The sequence below is a fragment of the Haliotis cracherodii genome, unplaced genomic scaffold (genome assembly GCF_022045235.1).
Source record: "Haliotis cracherodii isolate W230 unplaced genomic scaffold, xgHalCrac1.p SCAF_4, whole genome shotgun sequence".
NCBI lineage: Eukaryota > Metazoa > Mollusca > Gastropoda > Lepetellida > Haliotidae > Haliotis > Haliotis cracherodii.
In genome coordinates this window covers 57743290-57763962 of record NW_027266297.1, presented here as the reverse complement: position 1 = coordinate 57763962, position 20673 = coordinate 57743290, and the positions used below count along the sequence as shown (strand labels likewise).

The 20673-nt window shown below is 39.9% G+C and overlaps 1 protein-coding gene across 2 annotated transcripts in view; it reads left to right on the top strand.

Moving 5' to 3' along the window:
* The first annotated feature begins 2066 nt into the window (after positions 1-2066).
* The window catches only part of LOC139479789 (phospholipid phosphatase-related protein type 5-like), a 73717-nt gene continuing 55110 nt past the window's right edge, over positions 2067-20673 (top strand). Inside the window, exon 1 of one of the 2 annotated variants that reach the window (XM_071262666.1) lies at positions 2067-2153. The gene's annotated coding sequence lies outside the window, so the exon portion shown is untranslated. Of the gene's footprint in view, positions 2158-20673 lie in introns of both variants that reach the window. The other variant, XM_071262665.1, reaches the window with a different exon arrangement.

Here is a 20673-nt window from a genome sequence, read left to right as displayed (position 1 = left end):
ATGAAACAATGTTCATATATCACGGCCCTGTCTGATTTAAAAATTGCCGGACCCATGAAGATCTGGTTCAGAATAGGTCTTCAGCAACCCATGTTTGCCGTTAAAGGCGGCTATGCTTGACGTAAGAGGCGACTAACGGGTGGTCAGGCTCGCTGACATGGTTGATGCATGTCATCGTATCCCAGTTGCGTGGATCGATGCTCATGATGTCAATCACTGGATTGTCTGGCCCAGACTCGATTTATTTACAGACCGCCTTCATGTAGCTTGAATATTGGCGTTAAACAACAAACATGAACAAACAAAACTTCAAATGGCCGCCAAATATATTCATACATAGTAAATAAACCTACATTTTAAAAATCACTCTTTTATCGTATCTAAGAGATTTTAGGCAGTACCTTATTCGCCGTAATCGCTTAGAAAATTAACAAGGGGATTCTTATTGAAACCATACACGGCGAGTTAAATTTGTTTTCAGGGATCAAGCGGTAGTGACGACACTTCGTCCAAATGTCGATAAAACTAAATAGCTAAAGGCGATTATATGTCTCTTATGTTGTTTTATGAAACAGAAAAACTGTAACATACACAAGAAAATATGGACTGTCGTGTCAATTTCGGTCTTTGAAGTGGCGCTTATAAAGATTATTTTCGGATTGGTCTAGAAGTTGGTCAAGGGTGGTTATTAGAGCATGGCGATTAATAAGGCGAATACGGTATGTGTATTGCTTATTAGAGCATGGCGATTAATAAGGCGAATACGGTATGTGTTTTGCTTATTAAAGCATTGCGATTAATAAGGCGAATGCGGTATGTGTATTGTTAAGCTTGGTATATCGTGTTAACGTCCATGCACTAAATGGCTGGTTTCCATGGAAACGCTTTAACGCCGTACTAATTACCTGTCTGGCAAACGATTTCACAAACTACAGGGTATATAATGTCTGAAAAGAAATTTGGCCCACTCAAAAAAAAGATAGCAAGAATATGAGCAAAGTTACTTGCACAAGCTCCGCGTTGTTTTAATATTCTCGTGATTCGTATAAATGAAGCACCAGTAAAATCTACGAACATGCTCCTGCATAGTTTGACAATGAGCAGAACAATTTGACTCGTTTCCGTCGACTCCATCATATTTGAGAGCAAGTTTTATTGCAGTTTCACCAAGTTGTGTCAGCTTGACGTGGGATGAAGACTTAAGGTGACACGGGTCGTTTTCGTTTACCATTTTGGTGAAACCCACGAGCGCGTACGGGTATTGTGCCGAAGGACCAAGCATCGGGCGAATCAGGGAACCAAACCAAGGATTAGCGCAGGTCAGAGCCGGCCAAAGGAGGCAACTGTGTACAGCAACTTGCAGTGCTTTTGACCTGTTGACCGTGCGTCGGTAATGCTTACATTCCACTGAAATCATGTTGATCTCATAACATATGCTCGAAAATCGTTCTATGTGCGTCAATATTTTGATTATCAAAATCAGAAAAATAACTTTAAAGGTATCAACACGTAAAAGCCATTATACAGCGAGAGGTCTTGGACAATGATGTCTGTTTTCAGATTGTTTGGTTTAGAATTAACTTTATGCATTGATCTATAAAGTAAGAGACTAAATCACATTCTGAAAACATACATATTTGCAATTGATAAGAACATTTTGTATGGAAGCAGAACCCTGCCTCCCATAAATTAGAAAAGATCCACCCACCACCCACCACCCACCACCCACCACTGCCCAAGCCCTGACCTCCAGCCCCTCCAATTATCAAGCCCACCCATCCCGACACCCAGCACATTAATGCTGATCCCAAGCAATGAGAACCACACAACCACAATGTCACCAGCATCCCCATTTCCTTCAGCTGCAGCCAGTGTCAGCCCTTTATTTAGCTTCCTCGTTGCTGCTGTTATTTTGTCAATATATTGCTAAATGTGATCCTGCTCCAAATGTCAATAGTATCATATATTTACCTTTCTTCAGCTGCGCGCTACCTGCAATCAAAGCCCTACTCGTTATCACTGCAGCAGGTCTGCGCGTCTCAGCCAGGTAGGTATTGATCCTGTGGCAGAGATGTAGAGAGGGAGGAGAGAGGGAGAGAGGCAGAATACCATCACTCTCTCATAAGGATAGGACCTGCTACAGCTGCTGGTTGGTAGGTGAGTTGAAATCATTTTAATCCTAGTGACAACATATGGTCATTTAATTACCATATGCACAAAGGAGTTGGATAGGTTGTGGCTGGGTTCCTTGAGCTAATAATGGAAACCAGTGTACATACTGTAAGTTCAATATTCCTGATGTACTGTTAGTATATAGTTGACTCTAGGGCCGGGACATGGTGTGAGTTTGTAACGTATATATTCTTTCTCAGTCCAGCTTTTTTCTGCCTTGACAGGAATGGTCCTCAGTATTTCCTGCTTGTAGTATCAGTGAACTTACATGGGAATCAGGTGCTTACACTTGGTAGACTGGCGTGGCACCCAGTTGCTGGTGATATCAGCCACTGGTTCTAGACTCACTTTCTTCCTCAATCAATCTGTTCTTCTTCAACCGATGTTCTTCCTCAATGTGTTCTTCAATGTGTTCTTCCTCAATCAATGTATTCTTCTCCCACCAATGTGTTCTTCCTCAGTCAATGTATTCTTCTCCCACCAATGTGTTCTTCCTCAATCAATGTATTCTTCCCCCACCAATGTTTATTTCCTCAATCAATATATTCTTCTTCCACCAATGTGTTCTTCCTCAATCAATGTATTCTTCTCCCACCAATGTGTTCTTCCTCAATCAATGTATTCTTCTCCCACCAATGTGTTCTTCCTCAATCAATGTATTCTTCCCCCACCAATGTGTTCTTCCTCAATCAATGTATTCTTCCCCCACCAGTGTGTTCTTCCTCCACCAATGTATTCTTCCACAACCAATGTGTTCTTCCTCAATCAATGTATTCTTCTCCCACCAATGTGTTCTTCCTCAATCAATGTATTCTTCCCCCACCAATGTGTTCTTCCTCAATCAATGTATTCTTCCCCCACCAATGTGTTCTTCCTCAATCAATGTATTCTTCCTCAATCAATGTATTCTTCCTCAATCAATGTATTCTTCCCCCACCAATGTGTTCTTCCTCAATCAATGTATTCTCCCCCCCCCCCCCCCCCCCCCCCCATGTGTTCTTCTTCAATCAATGTATTCTTCCGCAACTAATGTGTTCTTCCTCAATCATTGTATTCTTCCCCCACCAATGTGTTCTTCCTCAATCAATGTATTCTTCCCCCACCAATGTGTTCTTCCTCAATCAATGTATTCTTCCCCCACCAATGTGTTCTTCCTCAATCAATGTATTCTTCCCCCACCAATGTATTCTTCTCCCACCAATGTGTTCTTCCTCAATCATTGTATTCTTCCCCCACCAATGTGTTCTTCCTCAATCAATGTGTTCTTCCCCCACCAATGTTTATTTCCTCAATCAATATATTCTTCTCCCACCAATGTGTTCTTCCTCAATCAATGTATTCTTCTCCCACCAATGTGTTCTTCCTCAGTCAATGTATTCTTCTCCCACCAATTTGTTCTTCCTCAATCAGTGTATTCTTCCCCCACCAACGTTTATTTCCTCAATCAATATATTCTTCTCCCACCAATGTGTTCTTCCTCAATCAATGTATTCTTCTCCCACCAATGTGTTCTTCCTCAATCAATGTATTCTTCTCCCACCAATGTGTTCTTCCTCAATCAATGTATTCTTCCCCCACCAATGTGTTCTTCCTCAGTCAATGTATTCTTCCCCCACCAGTGTGTTCTTCCTCCACCAATGTATTCTTCCACAACCAATGTGTTCTTCCTCAATCAATGTATTCTTCTCCCACCAATGTGTTCTTCCTCAATCAATGTATTCTTCCCCCACCAATGTGTTCTTCCTCAATCAATGTATTCTTCCCCCACCAATGTGTTCTTTCTGAATCAATGTTCTTCCACAACCAATGTGTTCTTCCTCAATCAATGTATTCTTCTCCCACCAATGTGTTCTTCCTCAATCAATGTATTCTACCCCCACCAATGTATTCTTCCCCCACCAATGTGTTCTTCCTCAATCATTGTATTCTTCCCCCACCAATGTGTTCTTCCTCAATCAATGTATTCTTCCCCGCACCAATGTGTTCTTCCTCAATCAATGTATTCTTCCACAACCAATGTGTTCTTCCTCAATCAATGTATTCTTCTCCCACCAATGTGTTCTTCCTCAATCAATGTATTCTTCCCCCACCAATGTGTTCTTCCTCAATCAATGTATTCTTCCCCCACCAATGTGTTCTTCCTCAATCAATGTGTTCTTCCCCCACCAATGTGTTCTTTCTCAATCAATGTTCTTCCACAACCAATGTGTTCTTCCTCAATCAATGTATTCTTCTCCCACCAATGTGTTCTTCCTCAATCAATGTATTCTTCCTCAATCAATGTATTCTTCCTCAATCAATGTATTCTTCCCCCACCAATGTGTTCTTTCTCTATCAATGTTCTTCCACAACCAATGTGTTCTTCCTCAATCAATGTATTCTTCTCCCACCAATGTGTTCTTCCTCAATCAATGTATTCTTCTCCCACCAATGTGTTCTTCCTCAATCAATGTATTCTTCCTCAATCAATGTATTCTTCCTCAATCAATGTATTCTTCCCCCACCAATGTGTTCTTTCTCAATCAATGTTCTTCCACAACCAATGTGTTCTTCCTCAATCAATGTATTCTTCTCCCACCAATGTGTTCTTCCTCAATCAATGTATTCTTCCCCCACCAATGTGTTCTTTCTCAATCAATGTTCTTCCACAACCAATGTGTTCTTCCCCCACCAATGTGTTCTTCTCCCACCAATGTGTTCTTCCTTAATCAATGTATTCTACCCCCACCAATGTATTCTTCTCCCACCAATGTGTTCTTCTTCAATCAATATATTCTTTCCCCACCAATGTATTCTTCTCCCACCAATGTGTTCTTCCTCAATCAATGTATTCTTCTCCCACCAATGTGTTCTTCCTCAATCAATGTATTCTTCCTCAATCAATGTATTCTTCCTCAATCAATGTATTCTTCCCCCACCAATGTGTTCTTTCTCAATCAATGTTCTTCCACAACCAATGTGTTCTTCCTCAATCAATGTATTCTTCTCCCACCAATGTGTTCTTCCTCAATCAATGTATTCTTCCCCCACCAATGTGTTCTTTCTCAATCAATGTTCTTCCACAACCAATGTGTTCTTCCCCCACCAATGTGTTCTTCTCCCACCAATGTGTTCTTCCTTAATCAATGTATTCTACCCCCACCAATGTATTCTTCTCCCACCAATGTGTTCTTCTTCAATCAATATATTCTTTCCCCACCAATGTATTCTTCTCCCACCAATGTGTTCTTCCTCAATCAATGTATTCTTCCCCCACCAATGTGTTCTTCCTCAATCAATGTATTCTTCCCCCACCAATGTATTCTTCTCCCACCAATGTGTTCTTCCTCAATCAATGTATTCTTCCCCCACCAATGTGTTCTTCCTCAATCAATGTATTCTTCCACAACCAATGTGTTCTTCCTCAATCAATGTATTCTTCCCCCACCAATGTGTTCTTCCTCAATCAATGTATTCTTCTCCTACCAATGTGTTTTTCCTCAATCAATGTATTCTTCCCCCACCAATGTGTTCTTCCTCAATCAATGTATTCTTCCCCCACCAATGTGTTCTTCCTCAATCAATGTATTCTTTCCCCACCAATGTGTTCTTCCTCCACCAATGTATTCTTCCTCAATCAATGTTCTTCCACAACCAATGTGTTCTTCCTCAATCAATGTATTCTTCCTCCACCAATGTGTTCTTCCTCAATCAATGTATTCTACCCCCACCAATGTATTCTTCCACAACCAATGTGTTCTTCCTCAATCAATGTATTCTTTTCCCACCAATGTGTTCTTCCTCAATCAATGTATTCTACCCCCACCAATGTATTCTTCTCCCACCAATGTGTTCTTCTTCAATCAATATATTCTTTCCCCACCAATGTATTCTACTCCCACCAATGTGTTCTTCCTCAATCAATGTATTCTTCTCCTACCAATGTGTTTTTCCTCAATCAATGTATTCTTCCCCCACCAATGTGTTCTTCCTCAATCAATGTATTCTTCTCCCACCAATGTGTTCTTCCTCAATCAATGTATTCTTCCCCCACCAATGTGTTCTTCCTCAATCAATGTATTCTTCCCCCACCAATGTATTCTTCTCCCACCAATGTGTTCTTCCTCAATCAATGTATTCTTCCCCCACCAATGTGTTCTTCCTCAATCAATGTATTCTTCCACAACCAATGTGTTCTTCCTCAATCAATGTATTCTTCCCCCACCAATGTGTTCTTCCTCAATCAATGTATTCTTCTCCTACCAATGTGTTTTTCCTCAATCAATGTATTCTTCCCCCACCAATGTGTTCTTCCTCAATCAATGTATTCTTCCCCCACCAATGTGTTCTTCCTCAATCAATGTATTCTTTCCCCACCAATGTGTTCTTCCTCCACCAATGTATTCTTCCTCAATCAATGTTCTTCCACAACCAATGTGTTCTTCCTCAATCAATGTATTCTTCCTCCACCAATGTGTTCTTCCTCAATCAATGTATTCTACCCCCACCAATGTATTCTTCTCCAACCAATGTGTTCTTCTTCAATCAATGTATTCTTCCCCCACCAATGTATTCTTCTCCCACCAATGTGTTCTTCCTTAATCAATGTATTCTTCCCCCATCAATGTATTCTTCTCCCACCAATGTGTTCTTCCTCAATCAATGTATTCTTCTCCCACCAATGTGTTCTTCCTCAATCAATGTATTCTTCCCCCACCAATGTGTTCTTCCTCAATCAATGTATTCTTCCCCCACCAATGTGTTCTTCCTCAATCAATGTATTCTTCTCCTACCAATGTGTTTTTCCTCAATCAATGTATTCTTCCCCCACCAATGTGTTCTTCCTCAACCAATGTATTCCTCCTCCATCTGTGTTCTTCCTCCATCAGTGTGTTCTTCTTCAACCAATGTTCTTCCTTCACAATGTATTCTTCCTCCACCAATGTGTTCTTCCTCAATCAATGTGTTCTTCTTCAACCAATGGTCTTCCTCAATCAACATGTTTTTCAATGTATTCTTCCTTAACCAATGTGTTCTTCCTTAACCAATGTGTTCATCAATGTGTTCTTTAACTTCTGTAGCTGTCATTGTTTACTTCAGTTGATTATTTCTTTCACTTCTTTATGACCAACAATTATTTTTCCTCTGAGACAAACTTTGGGGGATCCACAACACAACTTTTGTCAGGGCTTTCAGTGAAAAAGTCGGAGGCAAGATTATTGTTGTCAATTTGTATTTTGTCTTTGAAAGGCATTTAGAAGTGACTCCCATAAGGAAGACAATATATGGATGTCAACTTCTTTATTATGAGGAACACAACCTTTCAGAGTATATGCTTACTCCTTCATCAGGTATTTTGTATTTTGTTAACAAATAATATTTTTAAGAAAAATCTGTGGCCCTTCAAACTAGATGACGATTAAAACAATTTTAACATACATGACACTTACAAGTATTAAACTATTTATATAGTCCATTTTATTGTATTGGACTTGGAAACGTAATCTTAAAAACTCCACTGTCGTTCATGCTTTTGCACTCCAGGTGTAGACATTAGGGTCTTGTGAGATATAGACATTGGCCTCTGTAATTCATCTTCCTGAGGCAAGAGAGTTAACTGACTTTAAAAGTCCAGTTTCCACCCTTGCCGAACTAGGCTGGAATTCCTGGGCTCGATCGTAGCGCCACCAGTGGCTATTATGAGTTATGTCCATTCTAAGCCTCTACTTTAGACAAATCAGCTTCCACCTCTCGTATCGCTTGCATTTGCTTCACACAAAACAGTGGCGCTATGTCAAGACGATTTGATCGATAATCAAGGTCTATATTGTGAAAAAACGGGTCTTACATCGCGAAATGCATCAAGTCACATGAGCATCTTGATTAAAAACATGACAAGATTTGGAAAATATCTGTTAACAACGATAACAACGATGCAAATCCTGCAATCAACCGAAATCTGCACGACAGTTTACGAACCGGATTTACGTGCACGATTTTGATTGGACTATGCATACACTCGTTAGTCCAGCCAAAATGTAACTCGATAATACCAGCCTAGTTCGGCAAGGGTGGAAACTGGACTTTTATAGTCAGTTAACTCTCTTTCCTCCGGAAGATGCTGCAATAATACTTTCACTGTTGAAATGTACTCAACAATAGTTACTGAGATGGTGTTAGTTTATTGATAATAGAAAATGTATAATAACTATGCGGACATAGACCATTTGGCTTCACAAATTGACTAATTTTGAGAACGCAACAAACCACTTGTCAAGACAGACCATTGAATCTAGGTGCCATCTTAAGTACTGCGGTCCAATAAAAGTCACATTTCAAATTGTCTGACGCTTTCAAACAGTGGTAAATCTCCTAAGGGTAATGGAAATAACCAACATTTCTCTAAAGCATGTGTAAAGGACACACATGGAATTTTTATTTTAAATTTGTTTAATCCAAAATTTAATGTCATATGGACGATGTGGTTTGCCAGATTGTACAGTCTTCTATGCCACAAACTATACTCACACGCAACAGAAACGCAAGTGGTTTTAAGCAAATAGGTAACAAACACAGAACCAAAAATTGATACGAGTTTTAGCATGTAGTGGAACAGGGGTCCGGAAACCGTCATATGCGCCGGACATGTCCGATTGGGAATCTCAAATGTCCGGTCTAAAATATTGCTTACCGGACATTTAAATTTTTCTGTCCGGACATTTTAAAAAGTATTGTCCGGACATTCTTAAATTTTGACCGGACATGATCAACCGTTAGGACTGAGCAATTTCTGTCTGCAGTTGTACACAATGAAGATTATCTACACTGACAAGCTTTGTTTGTTTTGATTGCTGTAAATACATCGTACCTAGAATGATAGTCCAATCGGTCAATCACTGTAATAGGCAATAAACTGAGTTGACACTGATTAATCGAGGATTTATTACTGAGAACATCTTGTTAATTTGAGTAAAATGTATTTACAACTGTACATAAATACCTTGCATCATCGATGTACCTCATTATCCTCACAATGCTATGATACGTAACCTCAGTCAAGAAGCGAAAGCGTGACGACAGCCAGTCGACCGATGCAGATCAGTCGAGCGGATCTGTCAAACCCTCAAAGTCTGAATGATCATTTTGTAAGTCGTGGCTAACGACTTTCACTTGGTTGACATACAACGAGGATTTGCAGATTTTATTGTTTTCAGTAGCTAGTCGTATATTGAATCTTGATTGACCGCCATTTTGCTTTCTGTGACGATCGATAACAAATTTTTTTATGGTCAATAATTAAGTACAGATGAAAAAGTATTCAAATAACTACTGCTATCAACGATAGTTTAGGATTTATGATTATATTATCTGTCTTGTTTTAAATAATCTTTAGTTTAAAAAAAAAACTTTTCCCGTGAGGTCACGTGATAACCAAATATGGGATAATAGTCTCGATCCAAATGTTACAACGCGTACACTCTAGCAGACTCATGAATATTAATTAGACCGTTCACGACGTTGACAGATCGTTATTATAACAGAAACAAACGAATGTTTTCCATATATATCTAAAATGATATTATTTGTTATTAATTGTCCTGTGAATTAAACAATTTAAATTGAAACAATTCATAATTCATCATATTATGAATACGTAACAACTTGTAATTTGTGTGTAAAAAGTCGTACTAAAACACGCTGTTTGAAGGGGGCGTGGCATAAATGTAAATGTCCGATTGGGATTTAAAATTTTCCGGACCCCTGTAGTGGAACCTGATGGTGTTATCAATATTTTTGGTTGCATTTTAGAAGCCCCGAGTAAAAAGGCAACATAAAAAACAAATTGCCAAAACGCACCATTTCAATGAATATTTGGGTTATCATGCACCCATTTCTCTCAAAATTGAAAATGCACAAACTGTAGTGGGTATAAAACTGTGGCCGATTCTTGGACCTACCACTCCTTGGTCAACAATGCCACGCCTAACTCAAATTCAGAGAAACCAGGCTATGGGATGTTTGGAAGCTGGAGAGTCTGTCCAAGATGTTGCCCGTCATTTCAACGTTAACATAACCACAATTTACCGTCTCCTGCATCAATACAATGCTACACAGACCACAGATGACCTTCCTCGGAGAGGTCGTCCTAGGGTCAGCACACCTCGACAAGATCGGCAGATTGCCCGTCAACTCCAGCAACATCCATTCCTAACTGCATGTGAAAGTGCTCGACAGACCATAGGAACACATAATCGACACATTAGACGGGACACTGTGATCCGACGTCTCCGTTCCAACAACCTCAGATGTTGCCGACCAGCACGTTGTCCTGTTCTCAAACCACGGCATTGACAAGCACGACTTCAGTGGGCATAGGATCCTCGCAATTGGCGTCATCGTGAGTGGAGGTGTGTCATCTTCTCTGATGAAAGTCGCTTTTGTGTCTCCCATGCCGATGGAAGAGTCAGAATTTGGCGGCGTCAAGGTGATAGTTTCGCTGATAGAAACGTGGAAAGGGATCCATGGGGTGGAACTAGCATCATGATATGGGCAGGGATTGGACTTAATGTGAGACTTGGACCCATGTGCTTTCTGAATTTTGGTCAAGGTCGGGGACACGGCGTCACTGTTCAGCGGTATATCGAGCAAGTGATCAGACCCAACGTCGTTCCATTTTTTGCACATCAACAACACATTTTCCAGCAGGACAACGCTCGTCCCCATGTTGCCAGAGCTACCATGGCTTTTCTGCAACAACACAACATCCGTGTTCTACCGTGGCCAGCCCTCAGCCCTGATCTGAACCCCATCGAACACTTGTGGGATGAGGTTCAAAGGCGTCTGCACAATGTGCGCCCAGTCCCTACAACTGCTGATGAACTACACACAGCTGCTCTGGATGTGTGCAGGAGGATCCCTAGGGCCTTCACAAATCGTCTGATCCACTCAATGTACAGGAGATGTGTGGCAGTGATCAATGCTAATGGTGGTCATTTTTTGTCAATCTTGCCCTATTAGTATTTCTTGTCTTTACTGTTAAAAATAAATAACATGTATACTGCACACTCGACTTGCGTTTCTTTTGCGTGTGAGTATACTTTGTCAAAGTGGAATAATGAATAAAACAGTAAAGTGAAAAGGTCTCAGAATTTTCTTTCCTTTTCAAACTGTAATTAGCTTTAATGGGCAATGAAAAAACCCAGAAATTTCACAATTGCTTATCCAAAGAACACAAAAAAATAAAGTCAGAATTTAGTTAGAAATTTTATTGAAATTTAAATTTTTAAATCAATTAGCTCTAAAACATCTATTTGGTCCATATTCAGCCCAATGGGCGATCTTTTTGTTCCAAAGGGCGATAACTCTCTTTTTAAAGTAATATAAGCGACGGTCCAAGCCTGTCACTTCCGGTCTGGTTCCCGGATCAATGCGCGCTGCGACAATTAGTGACATGTAGAGACAGAGCCAAGCTGAAGAGTTACCCTGTGGCACCTTCGTTCAAAACGGTTGTTTACAACTGAATATTTTCAACAAGCAGATATTTTGTAGTGATTATTAGTTTATAATATCAACATTTGTTGAAGCTTCAACTACTAGACGAATTGTCACAATGGAAGATAGTGGGAAGAATGTGATGAAAAACAGTATATTGCCATGGTATTTTCTACGTCAGAAAACAGCGAGGCATTATGTCAGTCCGGACTAGCACATTACGTTGATGAAATAATGCAGACTCATTTTATTTATCAGCCTTTGTGTTATTTTCTACCACAATTCGAAGCTTTCAAATCTCAACAAATACTACCATGGACTAACATTTAGGCTACAGGCAACTTTACGTTGCATAAGACCTTCACATTTCGCTACCGTATCGCCTAACCACTGTACATACTGAAATGCATGCACATGATGTAGCCTGCTCGGCGATACTACAACATAGATATAGGAACGTATACAAAATCTACTTTGCTTTTAAAAGTGTGATATTCATACATCAAGGGCAACACTTTCAGTGCTGATTGCAAAACGTCAACAAAGAGACCCGGAATGAACGATCAGCTGATCTCACCGCATCACTTCGAACGCCTATCTAGTGGTTAACTTACAATATAATCAGTCATGGTCATCCCTGATGTATCATTAAATCAAGGAAAATTTATTTCCAGACATGACAATGGATAAATCATTGTTTAGGCGAAAAGATATACTGTCCGCACACAAGCGTGACCGTTGCCGACAGAGGTGAAGGTTGTACTAGTTAACTGTGTATAGGCGTCATAGTAACATTTAGTGCTCGTATCGCGCATACCACATGCGCCGTCAGTCAAATGTAGGACCGTCCGGGTCAGCGCACCTAGCGGGTTAGTGAAGGGAAGATGAAATGAAAAAGAACGCCCATTAAATTTTAGCACTTTAAATATTCACTAAATAAAGAGAGAAGTTTTAAATAGAATCACTTAATAAAAATTAACATGAAAAAGCAACATGCCCAGAGTTTTCATTGCCCGTGTAATTATTTATCAACTTGCTTTTATGGATTGTAATTTCATGGAAATAGATTATTTTTAGTCTAAATTATTTTTTACTGATTTTAAGATACACCTCTTGCATGTTTATTGAGCTGATAATGCAAGCTCCTGTCTGGAGCACAGAAGATAGTATTGATCAGAATACACACTGTTTGTGTGCTTGGGTGATAATCAACAACATAAATGCAACTATTCCATGGCATGTTATTGATGTGTGTTTGGAATCAGAGTGATTGATTAAGTATGTTCTACAGATGTAGTTATTGCCCACTCATCTGGAGATGTGATTGGTCAATTTTATTGTTTTACTAATGGCAGTTGTCATGTGGAAGATAGCTTTGTATTGTGTTCATGCTGGTTGCATTGTGGTAATGAATTATGATGTTTTGTCAGCTCCAAAACCATGCCACCGATTTACACAACATCTAAGTCCCGCACCTCTCAGGATTTCCTCTCACAGTAGTGAGTGAGTGAGTGAGTGAGTTTAACACCACTTTGAACAGTATTCCAGTTGTATCGCAGAGTGTCTGCTTGATGGGGAGGAAAGTGATGCAGGTTTTAGATGTTTACCCTTTTCATGAAACCCACAAGCACTGGTATGGTGCTGACAAACCTGGGAACATAGTACTGAACATGGGCGGATACAGCTTTTTTTAAAACGGAGGGGGGGTGCACAATTAAGATCGTTTTATTGTCTTTATTGCTAATTTATACAGAAATAAAGATTTTCTTCGAAATAAAAAGGGGGGTGCGCACCCCCGCTTCCCCCCTCTGTATCCGCCCATGCTGAAAATTGATCTGGGCTAACAGATCATAGGTGCCTGGCATGTTTAAGGGAGGCAACTCTGTACAGCACGTAGACGAATGGGCCACCTCAAGCCCACTTCCCCACAGTAAGTTGACACCTTATGATATAACTGAAATTCAAAGTTGTGTTGAAACTAACACACTTTATGTTATTTCATGGATCTGAAGCCCAAGTTACATTTGTTTACTTTCATTTTGTATTTGACTCATCGTGGAATTGTGTTGGCTCCAGAAATTTTGCTTTTGACCATCAAGAAATATCATATGCAAAACATCCAATGGGCTCTCATCACTGTCTGCCTGTACCATGTATGTTCTCATGTTATTTTAGGTGAATAATTGACTTGCCCTTGCATGTGTTTGTGACAGATGCCACATGTGGGACATCACTGCTTGATAGTGATTCATGAACACATGCTCATCATATACTCAGTCAGAATCGTACAATGGACAATGGAGATATCTTATCATTGAATGGAAAGGGTATTGTCACGTGTGTTAAGATATGTATAATAGAATTTGTGATATTTTTTTACATATTTTATTAAATTTCCCATTGTAAATAGTGCCCACTTAGTGTCTCATGACTGTTGTTACTGATCTTTATTAGTGTGTAATGTTTAGCATCATTATCAAGACATTTGATAAGTCAGTTTGTTCATCTGAAGTCTCATAGATATGTCCACATTTAGCTTAAAACAGGAATGATTAAACTTTCTCAATTTCAGTTTATGACAAAAATGAAATTCTTGCAGATAATGTTTTCTTGTTCCCATGACAACATCACTAGATATAATATCATGTACATGTTTGAACTTTCTAAATGATTCATGTAAGTGGTTAGTCATCTCTGTCAGACTCATGCATTTGAAAGCAGCGTTATCTTTTCTGGAATTCTACAGCTGGAACAAGACCCTGATGTATGCTTGATAACATTTGGAGTGAGTTAGTGAGTGTTTGTTTGTTGTTTAACGCCGCACTCAGCAATATTCCAGCTATCTGTAAATAATTGGGCCAGACAATCCAGTGATTGACATCATGAGCACGCAATTGGGATACGATGACATGCATCAACCAAGTCTGCGAGCCCGACAACCCAATCCCATAAGTCACCTCTTACGACAAGCAAAGTCGCCTTTTATGTCAAGCATGGTTTGTTGAAGACCTATTCTACCCCGGATCCCCACCTGTAGTGGTCAAAATGGCTGCATAGTACAAGGTTGGGTCTGTGACAGATAGACTCTCCTCCAGATATGTCCTAGCTAAGTGCTGACATTGTAGATGTCATTATTTGTTGCTCCCACTATCAACCCCTGGTTTCCTCACCTTACAGTCAATACACAGATGTAGCTGATGTTAATCCACTCCCTCAGTATTAGGGTAGAAATGGTACTCACTCTGAGATGAACATGGAACGATGATGGTCACAAAGCTTTCCTGACAGTTCTTTCCACAGGCGGATCTAGAGGGGGGTGCCAGGGGTTCCCCACCCCACTTTTGAAAAAAAATGTAGTATGTTGATGTAGGATTTTGATATTTTGGATCCCTCCCTTTTAAAAATGCTGGACCCACCCTTGCTTTCACTTATCACGATGACAGTAATGACATCTGAACACCCTGAACAATCATACATTAGTTAGTGAGTATTGTTTTATACCCCTTTTAGCAATATTCAAACAATATGACAGCATGAGACGTCAGAAATGGACTTCACACATTGTTCCCATGTGGGGAATCGAACCCAAACATTTTAACCACAAGGCTACCCCACCGCTCCCATACATTAATGATATTGAATTTGTTTACAAAAAAGAACACTTTAATATTACTATTCGCAAGTGAACAATCCCGATAAGCTCCCCTTCTAAATTGATCAATGTACACAAGACTTATTTATTCATGTACGATATGCACTCATGTGTTATGCACACCCTTAATTATTGGCAATTAAATTCTTGAAAAATTTATCTCTCGTGTATAATGTGCACAGACTTTTCTTTTGTATCATTTCAGGCAGTCAGTATCAACCACGAAATTTACGATCTTTCAACTCTGTCTTTTCTCTTACCAAAATTATATTCTAATAAGCGCAACCTATTTTTAATTTTGAGAGCACCCTGGGCGCTTATTACATCGAATATGGTATGTTCATGTTTAATGTTATGTCAGTACAAATGACAAAAAGATGAAGACTAAACAGCTGTCTTTCATTTGTTGATGTTGTTGGGCTGCACAGGGCATCTCAGTCAGGGCCGGAACTTATCCAAGGCCACATCACTCAGGAACAGATGTCTAATCCCAGTCCTTTAAAATGTGTAATGTAATAAAATTATTGCATGATCAAATTTACAAACAAAAAAAGGATTTTAAATAATATTCAGAGCACTAGTGGAATTTCGGAAACAACTTATTGCCTAAACGCGAGATGTTGACATACAGTAAATTACGATTATAATGAACTCAAAGGGACAACTAATTTTAGTTTGTTATAACTGTAGTTCGTTATAAGCATATATTCAGCATATATAAAGGAAATGGCCGGGACTAAAAAAATAGTTCGTTATAAGTGCATTCGTTATAAACATAGTTTACTGTACTTGAAGAATAAAAGTTATTTTCTTAAAAAGGCTTGGAAACAATATATGAGACTGTTCAGATAAAGCTGGTGATGGACGGAGAATGAAGAGATTGTTTGTGTAGATTTTAAAGGCCAGTAACGACTTTTGTTGCCTGAGTGTCAGCAGACGTAAGTCTTGTATGTCACTACTCGGGGGCGGTCGGGTAACCTAGTGGTTAAAGCGTTCGCTCGTCATGCCGATGACCCGGGTTCGATTCCCAAAATGGGTACAATGTGTGAAGCCCATTTCTGGTGTCCCCCTGCCGTGATATTGCTGGAATATTGCTAAAAGCGGCGTAAAACCATACTCACTCACTCATTCACTACTCAGGTCATCTTCCCGAGGCAAGAGAGTTAACTGACAATAAAAGTCCAGTTTCTACCCTTGCCGAACTAGGCCGAAATTATGGAGTTACATTTTGGTTGGACTAAGGAGTCCGCATTGTCCAATCAAAATCACGTAACGAACTAGACATCCGGTTCGTAAAATGCCGTGCAGATTTCAGTCATTTACAGTATTTGCAAAGCATGTGCACCACCAAATCGGTGTCAACAGATACTTTCCAAATCTTTTCATGTTTTTGATCACAGTGTTCACATGATTTGATGCACTTATGATGTAAGACCCGTTTTATTACAAAATAGATCTTGTTTATCAATCAGATCGTCTTCACTGGGTGACGCCATTTTATTTGATGCAAATGCAAGTGATATGAGAGGTGGAATCTGATTGGTCCATAGGAGGGACATAATCGGCAATAGCCTGACGATCAAGCCCAGAAATTGCAGCCTAGTTCCGCAAGGGTGGATACTGGACTTTTATAGTCAGTAAACTCCCTTGCCTCGGGAGGATGCACATAGGTGTCATAGATGGTAAACACACTGTTAAACATTCTACAAACAGTGAAATGTTTGTTGTCGAGATACATGTTTTTTCAGTGACAGTGATGATGTAAGTTTACAGAAATAAACGTGTGCATGTTTAAACCTCAATTTCTTCAAACTGGTTTGTGGGTAAAAAACATTTCGCATTTGAGCATTTAGAGATTTATTGACATTTTCTCATTGGGTTGTCTTCTGATTTGTCGGTCCACTTTCCCAGCATGTATGGGTCCTTGATGGCAGGACATGTAAGGAAACATTATCCAACATTATGACTTAAGACATTTTCAAAATTCCACAGATTGTCAGTAGGAAATGACAAATTGAAGAAAGAGTGCACTATCAGTCCTATGTTTTCTTGCAATACCTCCCAAGTAACAGTTTCAGAACCCATTAGTTCCAGGAATATATGTTCTCCATGTCTGCACTTTATTACCTAGACGTGAGTGTGTTGCTGTCAGCTGTTCTTGATAAAATTCCTGCTTCAAGCTGCCGAATCTTTAATCCCATCTCAAGTCTGATACGCGTACATGCTGAACACATGTTCGTATTGGGACATCTCTTTAAAATGCTCCAAGTTCTCATGCCTTGAAAAACAGCTGGTGCACACTGCAACCACATATCAATGTGGAAATGAAATAGGGGGATAGAGGTTTCTGAAATAGCCATTGCAGCACAATGCCTTCCATTAACATCGCGGACATTTTTACAGAGGCTTGATACTAACGACCTGTTAGCTGCATTTACTCGAAACACAAAACACACCATGTCTGGACTCCTCCTGGGCCAGATTATAACAGTGCCCTGTCTCCTGGAGTTGATCCAGTGGCAGCTGTGTGGGGACTTGGCTCTATATGAAGGTTGTTTTTTTCAAAATCTGAAGCCTAATGCTTAAAGTATTAAATGATAACCAGAAAACAGGATTTTGTGGTCAGGTTATGTTGACAAACAAACGTATTTGTGTTTGGTTTAAAAATTGTGAAATTTACAATAAAATTAATTGTTGGAACAGTGTTATTAAATATTTTCGCAATGTGGTTGTGTTTGGTTTTAAACATTGGTCATTGGTACGGACATGTTGTTTGTATAGTTGGAGTGAGTGAGTACGGTTTTACGCCGCTTTTAGCAATATTCCAGCAATATCACGGCGGGGGACACCAGAAATGGGCTTCACACTTTGTACCCATGTCGGGAATCGAACCCGGGTCTTTGGCGTGACGAGCGAACGCTTTAACCACTAGGCTACCCGACCACCCCGTATAGTTGGAATAAATGTTCACCTGTTTGAGCTGTACAACCGGTGTACAAGGGTCGTGATGGGCAATGACCGGACCCGCCACGTGGTTATCTCCCTTGGTTTGGCTGTGTGGAGTTTTTGTAAAGCACCAGGTTATCCTATGGATCATGTCCAGATGCAACAGTCTGATTACATGAAACATGAGAAATGGTCGTTTCAAAATTGCTCTCCCAAAACATTCTTTAGTGGACAGAATTAACTATGAATATTTCAAATTCAATATAATGTATCTTGGGACTGGTAATGTCATGTAGTATATGAGGTGTGTGTGTGTGGTGTATGTGTGTGGTGGTGGTGGTGGTGTGTGTGTGTGTGTGTGTGTGGGGGGGGGGGGGGGGGGGGGGGTGGGGGATATGCATTAATAACCCAAATAACAAATATTTATGGTTTTTTGCATAATTAATGTCTACTTTTTTCCAGATCCCTTTACCCTTGTCTATATAACCTAGATATGTTGGAATGTGCTAGATATGCTGGAAAATGCTAGGGTATGCTGGAATGTTCTGGGGTATGCTAGAATGTGCTAGATATGTAGGGATGTGCTGGAATATGCTAGATATGCTGGAATGTGCTAGATATGCTGAAATATGCTAGATATGCTGGAATGTGCTGGGGTATGCTGGAATGTGCTAGATATGTAGGGATGTGCTGGAATGTGCTAGAATGTGCTAGATATGCTGGAATGTGCTAGATATGTAGGGATGTGCTGGAATATGCTGGAATGTGCAAGATATGCTGGAATGTGCTAGATATGCTGGAATGTGCTGGGGTATGCTGGAATGTGCTAGATATGCTTGAATATCCTGGGGAATGCTGGAATGTGCTTGATATGCTGGAATGTGCTTGATGTGCTGGAATATGCTGGAATGTGCTGGGGTATGCTGGAATGTGCTAGATATGCTGGAATGTGCTAGATATGCTGGAATGTGCTTGATGTGCTGGAATGTGCTGGGGTATACTGGAATGTGCTAGATATGCTAGAATATGCTAGATATGCTGAAATGTGCTAGATATGATGGAATATCCTGGGGTATGCTGGAATGTGCTAGATATGCTGGAATATCCTGGAGTATGCTGGAATGTGCTAGATATGCTGGAATATCCTGGGGTATGCTGGAATGTGCTAGATATGCTGGAATATCCTGGAGTATGCTGGAATGTGCTAGTTATGCTGGAATGTGCTGGGGTATGCTGGAATGTGCTAGATATGCTGGAATGTGCTGGGGTATGCTGGAATGTGCTAGATATGCTGGAATGTGCTAGATATGCTGGAATATCCTGGGGTATGCTGGAATGTGCTAGATATGCTGGATAGTCTGGGATATGCTGGAATGTGCTGGGAGCTCTGAGAGAGTGCAGCATGGAAGAAGTACTGCAGGGAGCATTAGTCAGACATCAGACCAAACCACTTTTAGTATGGCCTTAATAATTAAAATTTTCCATCTGTTCATTTTTAGCTCTCACAGAACAGATGTCCAGTGAAAGTTATTTGCATTCTGCTGATCGCAAGTGACAATTGCAGAAGAGATTTTCCCTGCCATTGGGAAATCAATCGATATTATAGTGTAGCCATGACTGTAATTGTTTCTTTAAAATACATAGTTTATTTCATTATTTACTTTTTCAAACATCAGGGAGAAATCAGATCGGCGGGTCCCTAATACAAGGGGAGAAAAATTAGTCTGGCCTTAATAATCTAAATTAATTCAATTTATTTTCCATCTGTTCAATTTTATATTTAATGTTTGAAAAAGCTGTTGTTTCTACCCTCCAGGGTCGAGCCAGAAAAGTGGCCTTGATGTGGCAATGGTAGAAACTAGGCTTTGATATACCATATTCGACGTAATAAGCGCCCAGGGTGTTCTCAAAATTAGGAATAGGGGTCTCTTATTAGAATATTATTTTGGTGGAAAAAACAGTTGAAAGATAAATTTTGGGGTTTATGCTGACAGTCTGACTGTTTATATACAACAGATATATTTTTCCTGAATTTAATTGCCCATAATTAAGGGTGCATATAACACACGAGTGCGTATTATACATGAATAAATAAGTCTTGTGTACATTGATCAATCGGAAGGGGTGCGAATTGGGATTGTTCACTTGCCAATATATTGGCAAATATCGCCTTGGGCGCTTATTACGTCGAATGCGGTAGGCTAGTGGACACACTTGCCTTGGGAGATGGCTAGCCCAGACCTGTCTTGATAATGTTAAGGTTACTAAGGGCTAGTAGAGTTTCAAACATTTTTGGGGGTGTTGCTATGTGTTATCACTATTCTGCTTAACTTCTACACTGATGAAATATCATACATATTGATTAACACATTGTTTTTGCACCTTTAGTTTTCTGAACTTGACAGAAAATACTGCCTGACAAAACTTCTTCC